Genomic DNA, 17,005 nt, shown 5'->3' with positions numbered 1-17,005 from the left:
GCATAATCAATGTCTAACAGGACGTGATCACTCTTTCCCAAGGGAGGAAGGTACTGGATGTCAAATATCTCTTCTTCTTTCCTGGTGAATACTAGATCCAGTACAGACAGTACATCTCCTTCCCTCATTCTTGTGGCCTGCTTTATGTGTTGATACAAGAATGTCTCCAGAATGAGGTTCACAAATCTGCATGTCCAAAAGTCCTCCGTTCTTGCTTCATAGGCCTCCCAGTCTATTGCTTTGAAGTTGAAGTCCCCCAGTATCAACAGTCGTGATTTATCTTTATCTGCTTGTACAATAATATCTCTCATGACCATTATGAGACCCTCTCGTTTGTCATCCAGTTCTTCCTTTGTCCATGTGTTGCTTGCTGGTGGGCTGTAGGCATTTACAATTATCAGCTTATCATCCTGATTCCAGACCTGCAATGCCATTATGTCAATATCTCGAGGGTTTTCAAATATTAACTCTTTTTACCTTCAGGTGTTTTTTCACCAGTACAGCCACTCCTCCTCCCTTCCTAGTTTTCCTGTCACGTCTCCAAACTGAATAGCCTCTTGGGAATATGACTTCATTTATTATATTTCCGTCAAGTTTCGTCTCTGATAATGCAACAATATCTGGGACCCTAAGCTGGATTATATCTTGCAACTCCAAAGTTTTTGACCTCACTCCATCTATGTTGGTATATACAATTTTCAGGAACATGTTCCCTTTTCCTTTGCTCTTTACTCCCCCTTCCACTACTGATCTTGTTGCTTTGTTTTTATGTACCATTTCACTAGCTTTCCAGTCCCTGTCACTTTGTAAAAAAAAGGATTTCTGTCTTCTTCATTTCTATCCCCATTTAGACGTTTTGCCTCAATTAGGTTCATTTTCATCTTTTCTCTGTCTTCCTTGGAGAGGTCTTGTCTTATTGACCAAAGTGTGTTTGTGTTTGTTTTGCACATGCATCTCTCTCCTGCACCCATTGGTACAGTATTCTGTATTAGCCAAATTACATTAAAATATTATTGCAAACAAACATTTAATCTATATTTTGACATTAAATTACATGTATTTATCTTAGTGAAATGTTTATTATCTTGTTACAGTGAGCTCATGATGCATAATGGACACAGATGGGCAGCAGGGAAACAGAAATGGCCAACCTGGCCATACACACATTAACCAGCATGTACACGAGATCAGCCATGTGAATGAAGTTAACAGTGGTCCCTCTTCGCTAATCAACTGCAGTTCTCAAGAAAATAAGGAATATTGCCTCAGTCCCGTTCAGTTGAAAGATAACGATGATGATGTCTGTGAGGAGCCGTGTGCCAGTAGGGTATGGAAGGCTGAAACACTAAATAATACAACCAAAGATGAAGTTAGGCACGAAGAAGGGGAGGGGGAGGAGGAGGAGGAGGAAGACTTTGAAGTTGTGTCAGAGATATCCTTCTTGAAAGATGCGTCTTGTACTTCCTCACCGTCACGAAATTTTAAAAGCTCCTATGCTAAATCACTGGCTGATTCTTATAGGCGTGCAAGTTTACCTGTGGTTGTGTCTGGATCAAAAGCACAATTTTATTTTAAGAATGAAGAATTTCTTAGTTTGAATCCTAATCAAAAAAGGATATCAGATCTTAATCATGATAAGTTTATTAGTTTAAATTCAAGTAACGGTAAAACTACTGCACCTCGTAGATCAGAACCAGTGTCACTTCCAGCAATATTAGACATTGCACACGAGCCACGAGAGAAGGAGTTCGAAGGTGTTACTCCAATAAACATTTATCATCAACTGTTGGTGGATGGAGAGTTATTCATTCCATATGATCGGCTTCGTAGTGTGTGTGAAGAAAATGGTGGAAGTTTTTCTCTTCAAGATTGGCACAATTTTGGCTCGATAATTACAAGTAATGGCAGTAAGCTCATAAAGCTCTCGGGTAAGTAATTTCTAACATTTGAAAAATTATACTTTATTACATTAATTGAAGGAATAGAATTACATGTTTACCTGTAACCAGTTTCAGGAGTTCTTCTACTCATGCAGTCCAACTGAGGCCCAGGCATTTTTGATGACAATATGGTAGCAAGAAGTTTAACAAATTGTCCATTGTGATGAAATATTACAAATTTTTGCGTACAATTCCCCAATTCATTTTTTTGGGGAAGTAGTACCTCAAGGTGCTGCCACCCTCTTGTAGAAATTGTGCATTTCTGGGAGGAGCACCCTTCGGCTCCCCGGAGCTTACTAGGCTGATATGCTAATTTCAGACTTTGGCATCAGTCATGTGTATGGAGTTCTGTGGACCTACCGGGGACCACGAGCCAGAACCTGGCCCCCCTCAGAGAGGCATGTCCCAGGTAGGTAATCATGTCCCATGCCTAGGTAATCCCAGGCAGTAACCTGCCTGGGATTACCTAGGCATGAGTTTCCAGTAAGTGCTCAGGACCCTGGGAATCCGCAAAGGGGCGTATGGGTTCGATGGATGTGTCTCCGGAGTCTCCCTCGCTTCGTGCGAGTTCGAGGGTTGCTCGGTCCCCTTGACTCAGGGTGACCCTCACGGTTTTTGCGTCTGTCACGCTGCCTGTTGGGTCAGTGACACCTTTGACCTGGAGTCATGTGAGTTCTGTTGCTTGCTCGCAACTCAGTTTACCCAATCTCAAGATGATGTTCTACGGGTACAGGCGGTGCAGGTGTTGCATGCTCGGTTTAGGTTGTTGCAACACGCTAGGTTGGTTGCTCACCCGGATGCTCACCTCGTTTTGCTTATAGGGACCCGGACTTGGGGGTGGGTGTCGCTTCGACCTTGGTTCAGTCTGCACCCCCCCTCGTCTTTTTTGGTCTGCCCCGACTCCGAAACCCACAAAACCCTTTGTGGGTTTCGGAGTCGGGGCAGGGGTTAGATGGTCTTGAGTCTCGGGCGGTCTTGGGAGATGCCCCTTCTGGTGTGGTGACGGAGGCATTTGAGTCCAATCTCCCTTCTGAAGCCTCTGGGTCTGACCAGTGGGCCCTCTTTCTGTTCGACTTTCTTGGCTTGAGTTGGACCCTGCCTGGGGTTTTCTACCCCTCGGAGCGGGGCTTATTGTTACAAGAAGTGGGGTTCTATTTTTACCCTGTCTGCGTACGAGTTGAATTTGGCGTCTGCCCTTCTCCGGGTTCAGTTCTGTGTTCCCTTGGGTGCATCGGTTTCGTCTTTCCGGAGGTTTTCAGTTTTCCGCATCCAACCGTCTGAGGTGCGGGCATCCCTGTCGTCTTACCTCCAGCGTGACCCAGATTACTCCTCGGTGATGGATCCGTCGTCTTTCAAGTTTGGGAATCCGTTCTCTTTCTGGGTCCGTTACGAGATTCTGGAGTCGTCCTGGCTGGTGGACTGTCCTATTTTTGCTTTGGAGGCTTGGCATTTTTTCTGTCATTCACGCATGCTTGAGTGGCGCGAGGTCTCAACGGTGGTTCAGCTTTTCCTGGGGGGCGACCTTGAGCACCTCAATGAGTGCTTGTTTGCTCCTGCCCTTCACTGGGATGTTGGTGTTCTGCAGCTCATGTGCAGGTTCCCTCCCTTTCGGGTGCGCGGGTGGCCGAGGACTTGCATGCCCGTGGCCTCTTGGCTTCGACCTTGCTCTTCTTTTCCCTCCTGGAGCTGTCTTCAGACTGGCTTGGGGAGGATGCTGTCTTCGGACTGGCTTGGGAGGATGTGGGGGTGCTCGGGCCTTTCTGGGGTCTGGTGCCTTGGGCTCGGCGGCGCGCGGTGTCTGCCTTGTTGAAGCTTTTTGCACTGAACTTGTGGGATGCAGTTTACCTGTTCTACAGTTCCTGGCTCACGTGTCGGCAGGCGGTGCTTGCCTCCTTCTTGGAATCGGCTTGGGCCTTGGCTCTTAGAATGTCTTCGCCTTTTTGTCCTTTGCTTTTTTGCTCCTTCGGCCGTGGCGCAGTATATTCAGGCTGCTTTGGCCAGTTGCCGTCCTATATGGGACTTGTTGGTTCTCCGGGGGTCCCGGGGAGGGGGTGGCATTCCCGGAGAGGTCATGCCAGGGCTCGGGGTTCCACTTGTCATGGTAGGCCATTGGTGCCAGTTTCGGATTCAGCTCTGCATTCGGACTGACTCGCCTTCATCTGGTTGGTGCAATGCTCGCTCTGTGCGAGGTTCTGGGTCTCGTAAGGGGCGCCGGCCCTTTCGCAGTTCGCCTCGTTGACGGAGCGATGGGGGGAGGCTTGCACTGTTCGCTCATGCCTGGTCCCACGATTTGTTGGCGTTTCGGCTCGTTTCCTTCGGCCTGCAATGGCATTGGGTGGCCCCCTCCTCCTTCGTGGGGTTTGGGGGCTGGTGGGGCAGGCCTCTTCTCCTGCGCTCTGTCGAGTTGTTTTGGAATGGGTTCACTTGGGTGCCGTCGAAATGGCGTTGTCCCTCAGATGCGTTTCCCGTCTTGTTTCGAGTGCTGAAACGGGACTGTGCGGACCTGAGGTTCATTCTGGACTTGTCCCGTCTGAACCCCTGGGTTCATTGCCTCCTCCTTTCGGATGACTAAGCCTTCTCAAGTTCGGCTCCTATTAGAGCTGGGTTCTTGGATAGTGTCCCCGGACCTCCGGGACGCTTATTGGCACGTCCCGATTCATCCGGGGTTCAGGGACTGGTTCGGTTTTGTTTTGGGGCATCAAGGTTACCGCTTTCGTTGTCTCCCATTCGGGTTGAATCTGGCATCTCGCCTGTTCACACGCCTTACGGGTCGTTGTGGCTCGTCTGCATCTGTTAAGTGTTCGGGTGTTGGCCTACCTCGACAACTGGCTGGTTTGGGCTCCCAACAGGTCCAGTTGTCTGCTAGCCAGGGTTTTGGTGCTTTCCCAGCTCGCCGGGTTCGGGTTCTTGGTGAACTGGAGGAAGTCCCATCTGGTTCCCTCCCAGGTTTGGTCGTGGCTGGGTCTTGTGTGGGACTCCTGGACCATTTCCCTGTCTCTTCCTCCGGAGTCTCTCCGGCTGCGGTCCCGCTTGTGTCTGTTTCTGGGGGCTCCCGGGTCACTTGGCGGTTGCTCGAGGGTTTGTGTGGGAGCCTGAAGTTCGCGATGATGGTCTACCTGCCGGGTCGGGTTTGGCTTTGTCGGCTGTTCTGGTTCCTTTGGGGACGTCTCTTCTGCCTTTCTCGCAATCACTGGGTTTGCCCGCTGGGGGCTTTGCGTCGCCAGCTTCCTTGTCGGGTTCTTCGGAGTTCAGTGCCTTGGCGCCTACCCGAGCCCTCGTTCAATGTGTTCACGGATGCTTCGTCTTTCGGCTGGGACTTTGTGGCTAGTGCTCACCAGGCCGGCCAGGGGTGGTGGGGTTCGTCCTTCCGTCGAGCCCACAGCATGGTGCGGGAGTTTGCAGCGGTGTGGTTTGGGCTTTGGAGGGTTCGGGTCGCCCACGGATCGATGATCCAGCTCCATTCGGACTGCTCCCTGGTGGTTCATTGCCTGAACTGAGGGGGTTCAATGCAGTCCTTGGCTCTTTGGCACTGGTCGCTTCGGGTGATTCGTCTGCTGAGTTCTCAGGGTTTGGCTCTCCTGGTTGTTCATGTGCGCCGAGTGTCCAACGTCTTGGCCGACGGCCTGTCTCATTTCGTTCCCTCTCCACGGAATGGTCGGTTGATGCCAGCTCCCTCCATTGGCTCTGCCAGACGTTTGGGTGTCCCAAGGTGGTTCTCTTCGCGTCAGTGTGGTCGCGGCGCTTACCCAAGTGTGTGGTGCCCTTCCCCGATTGCGAGGCCGTTGGGGTCGATGCCTTTCAGCAGGACTGGTCAAGGTGGGGGTTCCTGTATCTCTTTTTCCCTGGTTCAGCTGTTGCTCCAGGTCCTGACTCGCTTGGAGACCTACTAGGGGAGAGTAGTCCTCTTGACCCCGTGGTGGCCGGCCCAGCCGTGGTTTCAGGTGCTGCTTGCCCAGTATCCGTACCTGGAGGTTTTCTCGTGGCTCCGCCTCTTCCAACCGATCGGCCCTGTGCGTCACGTGGCTGGCTCGATCTTCTCAAGTCTTCGCGTATGGTCTTTTTGACTCAGGTTTATCATTATCTCTATGATGATCAGGTGGCTTCTATGTTGGTGTCTTACCTGCGAGCTTCGTCTTGGGGGCAGTATGACGTCTCCTGGCGGTCCTTTCGGTTCTTTTTACGTCTTCGTCGTCCTGCTTCCCTTTCTGTTCGGGTGGTGTTGTCCTTTCTCTCTTGGTTGTTCCAGGACCGTCATCTTATGCCTAACACTGTCGCTTCGTATCGTGCGGCGCTGGCAGAGCCGCTTCAGCTTGCTTTCGGTATTGAGGTTACTTCTGTGCCGTTTCGCAAGCTGTCTCATGCATTGCTTTACCTCCGGCCTGCTCATGCGCCTCTTGAGCCGTCCTGGTCTTTGGACAGAGTGCTCTCTTTTCTTTCTTCTCCTTGGTTTGTTGTGGCCCCTTCGGTTCTGGATTGTTTCTCCATGGCTCTCTTTCTGTTGTCATTGGCCTCTAGGGGTCAGGGTTGGGGAGCTTCATGCTCTCCTCCGGCGCAGAGATTTTGCTCCTTCGGTCTTCATGATGGTTTTGTTCGTTTGCAGCTGTCTCCTTTTCTGGCGAAGAATGAGACTGCTGCTTTCCGGAGGGGATTCCTGTGTTGTTGATGCTTGGTTGGTCAGGCCGGGGTGCATCATGTTTTGTGTCCGGTTGTGGCTCTTCACCGTTATTTGTGCGCCACAGCTTCTGTGTCTGGGGACGTGCTTTGGGTTGATCCGGTTTCCTTTCTTCCCTGTTCGCGGGGTGTGGGTCTCCCAGGTCATCTGCAGGGTTATTAATTTAATTAAGGCTAGCCAGCCTGCGGTCTATCCGCGTGCCCATGACGGTTGTAAGTTTGCTGCTCTTGCTGCCGTCTTTGGCAACATGTCCTGGTCTGACATTCGAGTATGGGGTTTTTGGTGGTCAAATAGGGTCCTGGCTGCTCATTACCTACTGAACTTCCCTGGGCCTTGACGGGCCTGTGTCGCTTTGGGTCGGCGGTTGCAGCCAGTTGTCTGAACTTCGAATTGAGGAGTGAGCAGCGACCGCCTCCCGGGTAAGTCCCTCTATTTTTTCTCTGTGGGTAGTTAGCTCTGCAGAGCCGTAGGGGCTCCCCCAAAAAAACCAGCGTTGAATGTAATGAAACGCCAATTTCTGGGTGAGACCCGGAGGCTCCCCAGCATCCCTCCCTCCCTCCGGTTGGCGTTTTTTTGCGTGTTTTGACATCCAGCCTCAGAACTGATGGGTGGATAGCCGGCGTGGGGGTCTGGGGCTCCCCCTTTCCCCTCCTGGGACGGGGGGAGCTGCGCAGACAGCGGTGCGGCGACATGTGGTGTCATGCTCATTTGCTCGTTTCTTTTAGGATAGTTCTATCCACTTGTTCGGCTTTTGGTAGCAATATTTTCACCAGAATAGGGCTTTGTTTTTGGATGCTTACCTTTCTGGGGGCCTGACCCGGTCGATGACAGACATAGAATGCTTGCAACCACACGGAGGTTTCTATATGCCATTGCTTCCCATGCCTCTCTGAGGGGGGGCCTGTTCTGTCTCATGGTCCCCGGTAGGCCCACAGAACTCCATACACATGACTGAGGCCAAAGTCTGACATTAGCATATCAGCTCCAGGGAGTCTCCGGGTCTCACCCAGAAAATGGTGTTTCATTACATTCAACGCTGGTTTTTTGTATTATCAACTCTACATGTTTCTTAGTGGGCAGACTTCACATTGGTGAATACGACATACCTCCAAGGGTTCGGCTATAAAGAGGCTGCTCTGCATCGCACAATGATACAGTACATACAGTACTTACTTAAATTTCATCAGCTTTGTCGTGGCTTGCATAAGAGAAGGAATGCAGTCACAGTTGGGTAGAATATTCTAGTATCAACCTATATTGTACTCTTGTATTTGTTATATATTTATTTCAACTTCATACAGACTATATTTATTTTCTTGTTACGTAAAAATAAAAAGACATTAAACAAGATTCACCTGTACTGTAGACAAATTGTGTTAGATTCATGAACAATTCTCATAAACACTGGTAATTATCTAGGAGGTGCAAGGTGACAAACTTTAAGTACTGTAATTATGTAAATATTTAATTTAAGAAATTTTATTTGTTTCTGTGGAGAGCCCCTTTGACTCCCTGGAGCTATACCAGGTTGATGTGTATATATTAAACCATGGCAACAGTCAATCGATGGAGTTCTAAGCCTACTGGGGACCCTGAACCAGAACCTGGCCCCTCAAAGAGGCACAAGAAGCAATGGCCTATAGACACCCCCGTGTGGTTGGAAGCAGTGTATATCTGCCATCTACCAGGTTAGGCACCCAGAAAGGTAGGAATCCAAAAACAAACTTCAGTTGGTTAAAAATTGCAAACCGAAAGTCGAACGAGCAAGTAGAGCGCCCCAATCAGAAAACAAGCAAACAAGCGTGACATCACTGCAGCTGCTGCGCCACTGTCTGCACAACTTCCCTCCTCACCAGGAGGGGGAAGGGGTTTGACGCGAGTTTATCACCACTTGTATGGTGATCAGGTGGCTTCATTGATGGTGTCCCACCTGCGAGTTTTGTCTTGGCAGCAGAACGAAATTTCCTGGCGATCTTTTGGCACTTTTTGTCTCTTCGTAGATTCTCTTCGATTTCTGATCGGGTTGTTTTGTCCTTTCTGTCTTGGTTGTTTCAGGACAGTCATCTTATGCTGAATACTGTAGTCTCATATCGTGCGGCGCTGGTGGAGCTGCTTCAGCTTGCGTTCAGGATGTATGTCACTTCTGCTCCGATCTATAAGCTTTCTTGGGCGTTGTTTCACCTCCGGCCTGCTCATGCACTGCCTGAGCCATCCTGGTTCTTGAACCGGGTGCTCTCTCTTCTCTCTTCTCCTCAGTTTGTAATGGCCCCTTCAGTTCAGGACTGTTTTTCTAAGGCTCTTTTCTTATTGGCATTGGCCTCTGGAGGTCGGGTTGGGGAGCTTCATGCTCTCCTCCGGCGCAGGGGGTTTCTGCTCTTTCGGGCCTGGTGGTAATTTTGTTCGTTTGCAGCTGTCACCTTTGCTGGCAAAGAATGAGACTGCTGCTTTCTGGGTTGTTGATGCTTGGTTGGTTCAGTGAGGGGTACTTAATTTTTTGTGTCCGGTTGCGGGTCTTTGCCGTTACTTGCACGCCACGGCCTCCACGGCAGTGGGCGTACTTTGGGTTGACCCGGTTTCCCTTCTTCCCTGCTCCAGGGCGCGAGTCTCTCGGGTAGTCCGCAGGATTATTCAGTCGAGCCAGCCTGCTGTTTATCCCCGTGTCAACGATGTTCGTAAATTTGCAGCTTTGGCTACTGTTTTTGGTAATGCTGTATGTCGTAGGCTGACATTCGGGCACGGGGCCTTTGAAGGTCGAACAGGGTTCTGGCCGCCTGTACCTCGTTAATGTTCAGGCCCTTCTCAGGCTTGTGTAGCCTTGGGATGTAGGTTGCAGTCAGTTGTCTCGATTTTGAGTTGAGGAGCGAGTGGCGGCAGCCTCCTGGGTAAGTCCCACTGTTCCTTTATCTTTGGTTAGGTAGCTCCAAGGAGCCGAAGGGGCTTTCCACAGAAAACCAGCGTTGAATGTAATGAAATGCCATTTTCTGGGGTGAGACCCAGAGGCTCCCCGGCATCCTTCCCTCCCTCCCTCCGGTCGGCGGTTTTTCATGTTTTTTATATTCAGCCTCTAAACTGAGGTTGGGTAGCCGGCGCAGGGGATCATGGGCTTCCTATTCCCCCTTCCCATGGAGGGGGGAGTTACACAGACAGGGGCGCGGCGGCTGTGGTGATGTCATGCTTGTTTGCTTGTTTTTTGATTGGGGTGTTCTGCTTGCTCCTTCGGCTTTCAGTTTGCAATTTTTAACCAATTACAGTATTTTGTTTTGGGAGTCCTACCTTTCTGGGTGCCTGACCTGGTAGATAGCAGATATGCACTGCTTCCAACCACACATGGGGTGTCTATAGGCCAATTGCTCTGTAAAAAGTAAATAAATATGTTCTTCCATTGTTCTAGGATAGGTGTAAATGCATTACTTAATTATGTCTTGTTTCAGACTTGAAAACAAAGTGGAATAAAGAGAGTCTGGATGTATTGCCGCCAAATGGTCATAAAACTAAAAATGGTTCTGATAAAGATACACAGGTCAGTAAATGTAGTTACTTGAAATTTGTAGTATTATACAGTACTTGATATTATTCTGGGCTATAGTTGTCGATCATAATACCTGTCGGAATGAACCCTTTGTTTTGGTAGTTTGGTAATGCTGACTGTGAAACCTTAGCAAATATTTATGTGAAGATCCTCTCAGTAGCTCCCTGGATCTTAAGCATTGTTGAAGCCAAGTCTTAAGAATTGCACCTGGCCTTGGACTCCCTTGATGGGCCCGACCATCACCAGATGGTGGTCCAGGTCACTCAGTTCTCCTGCCTCATTCACTTGCCTATTGATATCTGGGTTTCATCCCTCTGTTAGGAACAGTCCATCCATTTGAACTGATCGAAATGGCAACAGACTCGCTTCTAACAGGTTGGCACTCAATCTGTTATGGTTCAAGTGGTTGGGCACCATTCATTCCCTCTCTCCTATTCCAGTTCCTATCCTGTCCTCATATCCCTTCCGAGTGCTATTCTTGAGTCACACTTAATTTGAATGGCCTCCTGATAATTGTGTTACCTCTGCTGGGACAACAGATCTGATATCTGGGGGGAGCCCTGTCGACTCCCTGGAGCTACCCAGGTTGAATGGATATGTATAACTTTCTGGCATCAGTCATTGTGCACGGAATTCTTGCCTACCGGGGACCATGAGCCAGGACCTGGCCCCCCCCCCCTCAAGAGAGGCATGAGGAGCAATGTCCTATAGAAACCCCCATGTGGTTGGGAGTATTCTATATCTGTCATCGACCGGATCTGGCACCCAGAAAGGTAGGCGCCCCAAAACAAACCCCAATTCTGGTGAAACCATTGCTACCAAAAGCCGAACGAGTGGAGAGAATTCCCCAAACGAAAATTAGCAAACGAGCATGACGTCGTCGTGTCTTCGCTGTCTGCCCAACCTCCCCCTCCCTGGAAGGGGGAAGGGGGAGCCCCAGACCCCCCATCTTGAGGTTATCTTGAGTTGATTTCAGGGCTTCAGTGTCCCGGAAGGAACGGAAACTCACACAAAGGACTACCTTGATGGTGAAATATGGATCCCAGAATACAATCTCTTCAGATGTGATAGGAAACACCGGCTTCAGGGTGGGGTCAGCCTCTACATCAAAGACACACTCATCTGTACTGAGCTGCTAAACACCTCAAATGATATGGTGGAAGTGCTGATAGTCAAAATAGAGATCCTAAATGTAGTTGTTGTCCTTGTATATAAGTCACCGGAGGCAAACCCTCAGCAGTTTAAAGACCAACTAATGAAAATAGAGCACTGCTTGGAAAACCTCACAAATCCAGCTCCGAACATCATCCTGCTTGGGGACTTCAACCTACGGCACCTGAAATGGAAGCACCTGGCTAATACAGTAATATCAGAAAGAATACCAGGAAGTAGCCTAAAGAGCAGGCACATGCAAATGACCTGCTACGGATGTGCGATAGGTTTGCCTTAAACCAGCAAATAGTAGAACCAACTAGGAAGGAGAACACGCTGGACCTCATTTTCACTAATAATGATGAGTTGATCGGGAACATAATGATTACAAATACCTGTTACTCAGATCACAACTTAATTGAGGTACTGACAACCATGGGGAATGGACCTCCAAAACCAGTCCAGATTCCCGGTGGAGGAGATTTCAGCAAATTCAACTTCAATAATAAACGGATAAACTGGGAGCAAATAAACCAGGACTTCACAGAAATAAACTGGGAAGAACAGCTAGGAAATGCAAACCTGAACCAGTGCCTGGAAAAAATAAGCTCAGTAGCACTAGAAATATGTTCAAACCGCATACCCCTAAGAAAAAAGAGAAAGAGATGCAGATTGGAACGGGAACGTCGTTCCTTATATAGGCGAAGAAAACGAATCGCGGAACAACTTGAGAGTCGCACCCTATCTCAAGAACGGCGAAGAAGGTTAGGTAGAGAAATAGAAACAATTGAACTCAAGCTACAAGAATCATACAAAACCCAGGAGAGGCAAAGAGAGCAAAAGGCCATCAGTGAAATAGAGAGAAATCCGAAATATTTTTTCTCCTATGCAAAATCAAGATCAAAAACCACATCTAGTATCGGGCCCCTGCGAAAGGGAGATGGAACTTTCACAGATGACAACAAAGAAATGAGCGAGTTACTGAGGAAGCAGTACGACTCTGTTTTCAGTGAGCCATTAAATGCACTAAAGATTGATAACCCAAATGAATTTTTCATGGATATGATACCAACATCAAATCACATATCAGACGTCGCCCTATCCCCACTAGATTTTGAAGAAGCCATAAACAGTATGCCTATGCACTCTGCACCAGGCCCGGATTCTTGGAACTCCATATTCATCAAGAACTGTAAAAAACCACTATCGCAGGCCCTTCACATTCTGTGGAGACAAAGCCTAGATACTGGCGTTATCCCTGACATACTAAAAACAGCAGAGATAGCACCACTCCATAAAGGAGGGAATAAGGCAGAGGCAAAAAATTACAGACCGATAGCACTAACATCGCACATCATAAAAATTTTTGAGAGAGTGCTAAGAAGTAAGATCACAAAATACATGGAATCACAGCATCTCCATAACCCCGGACAACATGGTTTCAGAACAGGGCGCTCTTGCCTGTCGCAGTTGCTGGACCACTATGATATGGCATTAGATGCTATGGAAGACAAACAAAACGCTGATGTAATTTACACAGATTTCGCAAAAGCTTTTGATAAATGTGACCATGGTGTTATTGCACATAAAATGCGTTCAAAAGGAATTACCGGGAAAATAGGCAGATGGATCTACAATTTCCTGACTGACAGAACCCAATGTGTAATAGTCAACAAAATAAAATCCAGCCCATCAACCGTGAAGAGCTCAGTCCCCCAGGGTACTGTGCTTGCTCCAGTACTTTTTCTCATCCTCATATCGGACATAGACCAGAACACAACCTATAGCACTGTATCATCCTTTGCAGATGACACTAGGATTTTCATGAGAGTTGGCAACATAGAGGACACGGCAAACCTCCAATCAGATGTTGATCAGGTCTTTCTATGGGCTACAGAAAATAATATGGTATTCAACGAGGATAAGTTTCAGCTCATGCGCTACGGAAAAATTGAAAACATAAAAACAGGAACCACGTACAAAACGCAGGCAAATCATAACATAGAACGAAAAGGCAATGTAAAGGACCTGGGTGTACTCATGTCGGAAGACCTTACCTTTAAAGAACACAATAAAGTAGCCGTCACAACTGCAAGAAAAATGACAGGTTGGATAACAAGAACTTTTCACACTAGAGATGCTATACCGATGATGATACTTTTCAAAACGCTTGTGCTATCTAGAGTGGAGTACTGCTGTACAATGACAGCCCCTTTCAAAGCTGGAGAAATTGCTGACCTAGAGAGCGTGCAGAGATCCTTTACTGCTAGAATCCACTCAGTAAAACATCTAAATTACTGGGACCGACTAAAGAGCCTAAATCTGTACTCCCTTGAGCGCAGGCGGGAGAGATACATAATAATTTACACGTGGAAAATAATTGAGGGGCTGGTCCCAAACCTGCACACAGAAATAACACCACATGAGACCAGAAGACATGGCAGGATGTGCAGAATACCCCCGTTGAAAAGCAGAGGTGCAACAGGTACTCTGAGAGAGAACTCTATCAACATCAGAGGCCCGAGACTGTTCAACACGCTTCCACTACACATAAGGGGCATAACTGGCAAACCCCTCACAGTGTTCAAGAGAGAACTGGATAAGCACCTCCAAAGGATACCTGATCAACCAGGCTGTGACTCATACGTCAGGCTGCGAGCAGCCGCGTCTAACAGCCTGGTTGATCAGTCCAGCAACCAGGAGGCCTGGTCGACGACCGGGCCGCGGGGACACTAAGCCCCGGAAGCACCTCAAGGTAGCCTCAAGGTAGGTAGGTCCCCGCGGCCCAGTCCTCGACCAGGCCTCCACCCCCAGGAAGCAGCCCGTCACAGCTGACTAACTCCCAGGTACCTATTTACTGCTAGGTAACAGGGGCATAGGGTGTAAGAAACTCTGCCCATCGTTTCTCGCCGGTACCCGGGATCGAACCCGGGACTACAGGATCACGTGTCCAGTGTGCTGTCCGCTCAACAGGCCGGCCCCTGCCGCTGGGTGGATCAGGGCCGGCGATCCACCCTTCAGTTCTCAGGCTGATGTGCTACTGGCGTGGTCTTGTGCCTTTGGCTCCAGCGATTTGTCTCAGTTTCTGTGCCTTGTGGCATGTACTGTCTCTACTGGTGGTGTGGGAGCCAGGAGTAATATTCTTTGGTACTTGGGCTGCATGTGCCTAGGGTCACCTTCCCTAGGTGCCCTGTAAGTACTACCCTTGGGGTTTGGGGCCACCTTCCATAAGTCATCTCCAGATCTACCCCCGCTGTGTCTTTTACTGCTCGGTACTGTACTTGGCCACCCTTGGAGTCAACTGGGGTCTTTGTTGCCGGTGTTTGCCTCTGGGTAGGGGGTAGTTTTCGTCACTGGTAGGGGCGCGGGGTACTGCACAGCTAGTTTTTACCTTTTAAAGCGGCCGGCTCTTGTTACACCTGGGTATGTTGTCCTCTTGCGGGGTTTTCTTTTGTTTTTGTTTTTCTGCCTGGTGAGGGGTGTCTGCCTTGGTGGCTGCCCCTTCTGTATTGGGGGGTTATCTTGAGGTTATCTTGAGATGATTTCGGGGCTTTAGTGTCCCCGCGGCCCGGTCCTCGACCAGGCCTCCACCCCCAGGAAGCAGCCCGTGACAGCTGACTAACACCCAGGTACCTATTTTACTGCTAGGTAACAGGGGCATAGGGTGAAAGAAACTCTGCCCATTGTTTCTCGCCGGCGCCTGGGATCGAACCCAGGACCACAGGATCACAAGTCCAGCGTGCTGTCCGCTCGGCCGACCGGCTCCCTGCCGGTGTATATATATCTATCATTATATCTGTTCTCATCTTTTGTGTTGTTGGTGGTACCCCTTGCTAGGCCCCCATGAGTGGACACATCCCAGGGATTCAGCTATCAGCAGATTGTTTGGTAGCCTTGGGCGCCGGGTCACAGTACCCTGCCGGGGCTTCTCTTAGCATGTTAATAAGGTTAAGGGTCCTGGGAAACCCCACAGGGGCTCCGTGGACCAATAGATGTGACCCTTGAGTCCTTTTCCTCGCTTCGTGCTAATCGGAAGGTTGTTCTGTCCCCTTGTCTCTGGGGAACAATCATTGGTTATGCCTCCGCCATGTTACCTGTTGGGTTGGTTAATCCTTTGGACCCAGAATCAAGTGACATTTGTTACCTGTATGAGCTCCAGTTCACCCAAGCTACTGTTCATGATATGAGGGTGCAGGCGGCAGCTGCATTGCATGCTAGGTTTAGGTTGCTGCAACGCACTAGGTTAGTTGCTTCCATGGATGCCCCGAGACTGTCCCGTTTTGGTTTTAGGGACCCGGACTTGGGGGTGGGAGTCGCTTCGGCTCTGGTTCCATCTTTCCCCTCTCTCCTTGTCCTTTTCCCTTCTGTTGTCCATCCGGTTCCTCCCCCCTTATTTCCAGCTCCGAAGCGTTTGAAGGTTTCGGAGTCAGGGCAGGGTTTAGTTGGCATTGAGACTCGGGCCATCTCAGGGGAGTCCCCTTCTGGGATGGCGACGGAGGCATTCGAGCCTGGTCCTCCTGCCGGAGCTTTTGGGTTTAACTAGTGCCTCGTCTAACCAGTCTAACCTCCCTTCGTTCCAGCTTTTCGGCTGCTCCTGCCTTTTCTTTAGAGGTGGGGGGTGTGGATGACAGCTCTGCCCTGGATCCTCGGGGTGAGGTTCCTAGGGTGGAGGAGGGGTTGACTTGGGAGCTTGAACCCCGTTGGACCCAACTTGGGTTTTTGTACCCTTGGAGTGGGGCTTTGTGTTACAGGGTGTGGGGTTCTCTTTTGCTCCCTCCTTGTATGAGTTGGATTTGGCGTCTGCCCCCTCCTCGGATTCAGTTCCTGGCCCTGACGGTTCTTCGGTTCCATCTTTCCGGAGACTTCTGGCTTCTCGAGTCTAGTCGTAGTGGGTGCGGGAAGCCCTTGCAGCTTACCTCCTGCGCGACCCGGATTTTGCTTTCGTGAGGGATCAGCGTTCCTTTGTGTATAGATCTTCATGTCCTTACTGGGTTCGTTATGAAGTTCCGGAGCTGTCCTGGTTAGCAGACTGCCCTTTCTTCTCTTTGGAGGCGTTGCCTTCGGCGGTGCGTGTGTCGTCTGCGCTGTTGAAGCTGTTCACGCCGCTCCTGCGGGATGCAGTTTCACGGTTTTTTGCTTGTCAGCTTGCATGTCAGCAGGCGGTGTTCGCTTCTTCCTTGGAATCTGCTTGGGCCCCTGGCTCTTAGATTGTCTTCGCCCTTTTGTCCTTTGCTGTTTGCAGAGTCTGCGGTGATGCAATATCTGCAGGCAGCTTCGGCTAGTTGCCGTCCTGTCGGAATTGTTGATCCTCTGGGGGAGGGGGGGCTCATGGGGAGCTGTACCAGCGGGATTGTGCCAGGGCTCGGGGTTTTTTCTCTCATGGTAGGCCAGTGGTGTCAGGTGTGACACTGACGCAGCCTTCGGTGCTGTCTGTTTCTGTTCGGCATGGGGATCACTCTTTGCGCCGTTTGGGTGTTCGTAAGGTGCGATGGCCCTTTCGAGGGTCATCCCATTGACGGACAGTGGGGGGGGGGGGGGGGGAGGCTTGCTCTATTTGCTCGCCCCTGGTCCTCATGATTCGTGTGCCTTTCGGGTCGTTTCATGCAGCCTGTGGGGGCGTTGGGTGGCTCCTCCTCCTCCAGGGGGGTTTGGGGGCTGGTGGGGCAGGCCTCCTCTCCTATGCTCTGTCAAATCGTCTCAGAGTGGTTTCGC

The 17,005-nt window shown here is 49.8% G+C and overlaps 1 non-coding gene across 1 annotated transcript in view; it reads left to right on the top strand.

Annotated features, from left to right (window-relative positions):
- Positions 1-17,005, top strand: part of LOC123758410 (serine-rich adhesin for platelets) — a 90,341-nt gene that overhangs the window by 11,568 nt on the left and 61,768 nt on the right. The window contains exons 2-3 of the transcript XR_011228089.1: positions 1,095-1,928; positions 10,044-10,132. This is a non-coding gene — a transcript (serine-rich adhesin for platelets). The remainder of the gene's footprint in view (positions 1-1,094; positions 1,929-10,043; positions 10,133-17,005) is intronic.

Source organism: Procambarus clarkii, chromosome 11 (genome assembly GCF_040958095.1).
Source record: "Procambarus clarkii isolate CNS0578487 chromosome 11, FALCON_Pclarkii_2.0, whole genome shotgun sequence".
Classification (NCBI taxonomy): domain Eukaryota; kingdom Metazoa; phylum Arthropoda; class Malacostraca; order Decapoda; family Cambaridae; genus Procambarus; species Procambarus clarkii.
This window is presented reverse-complemented; position numbering and strand designations above follow the sequence as displayed.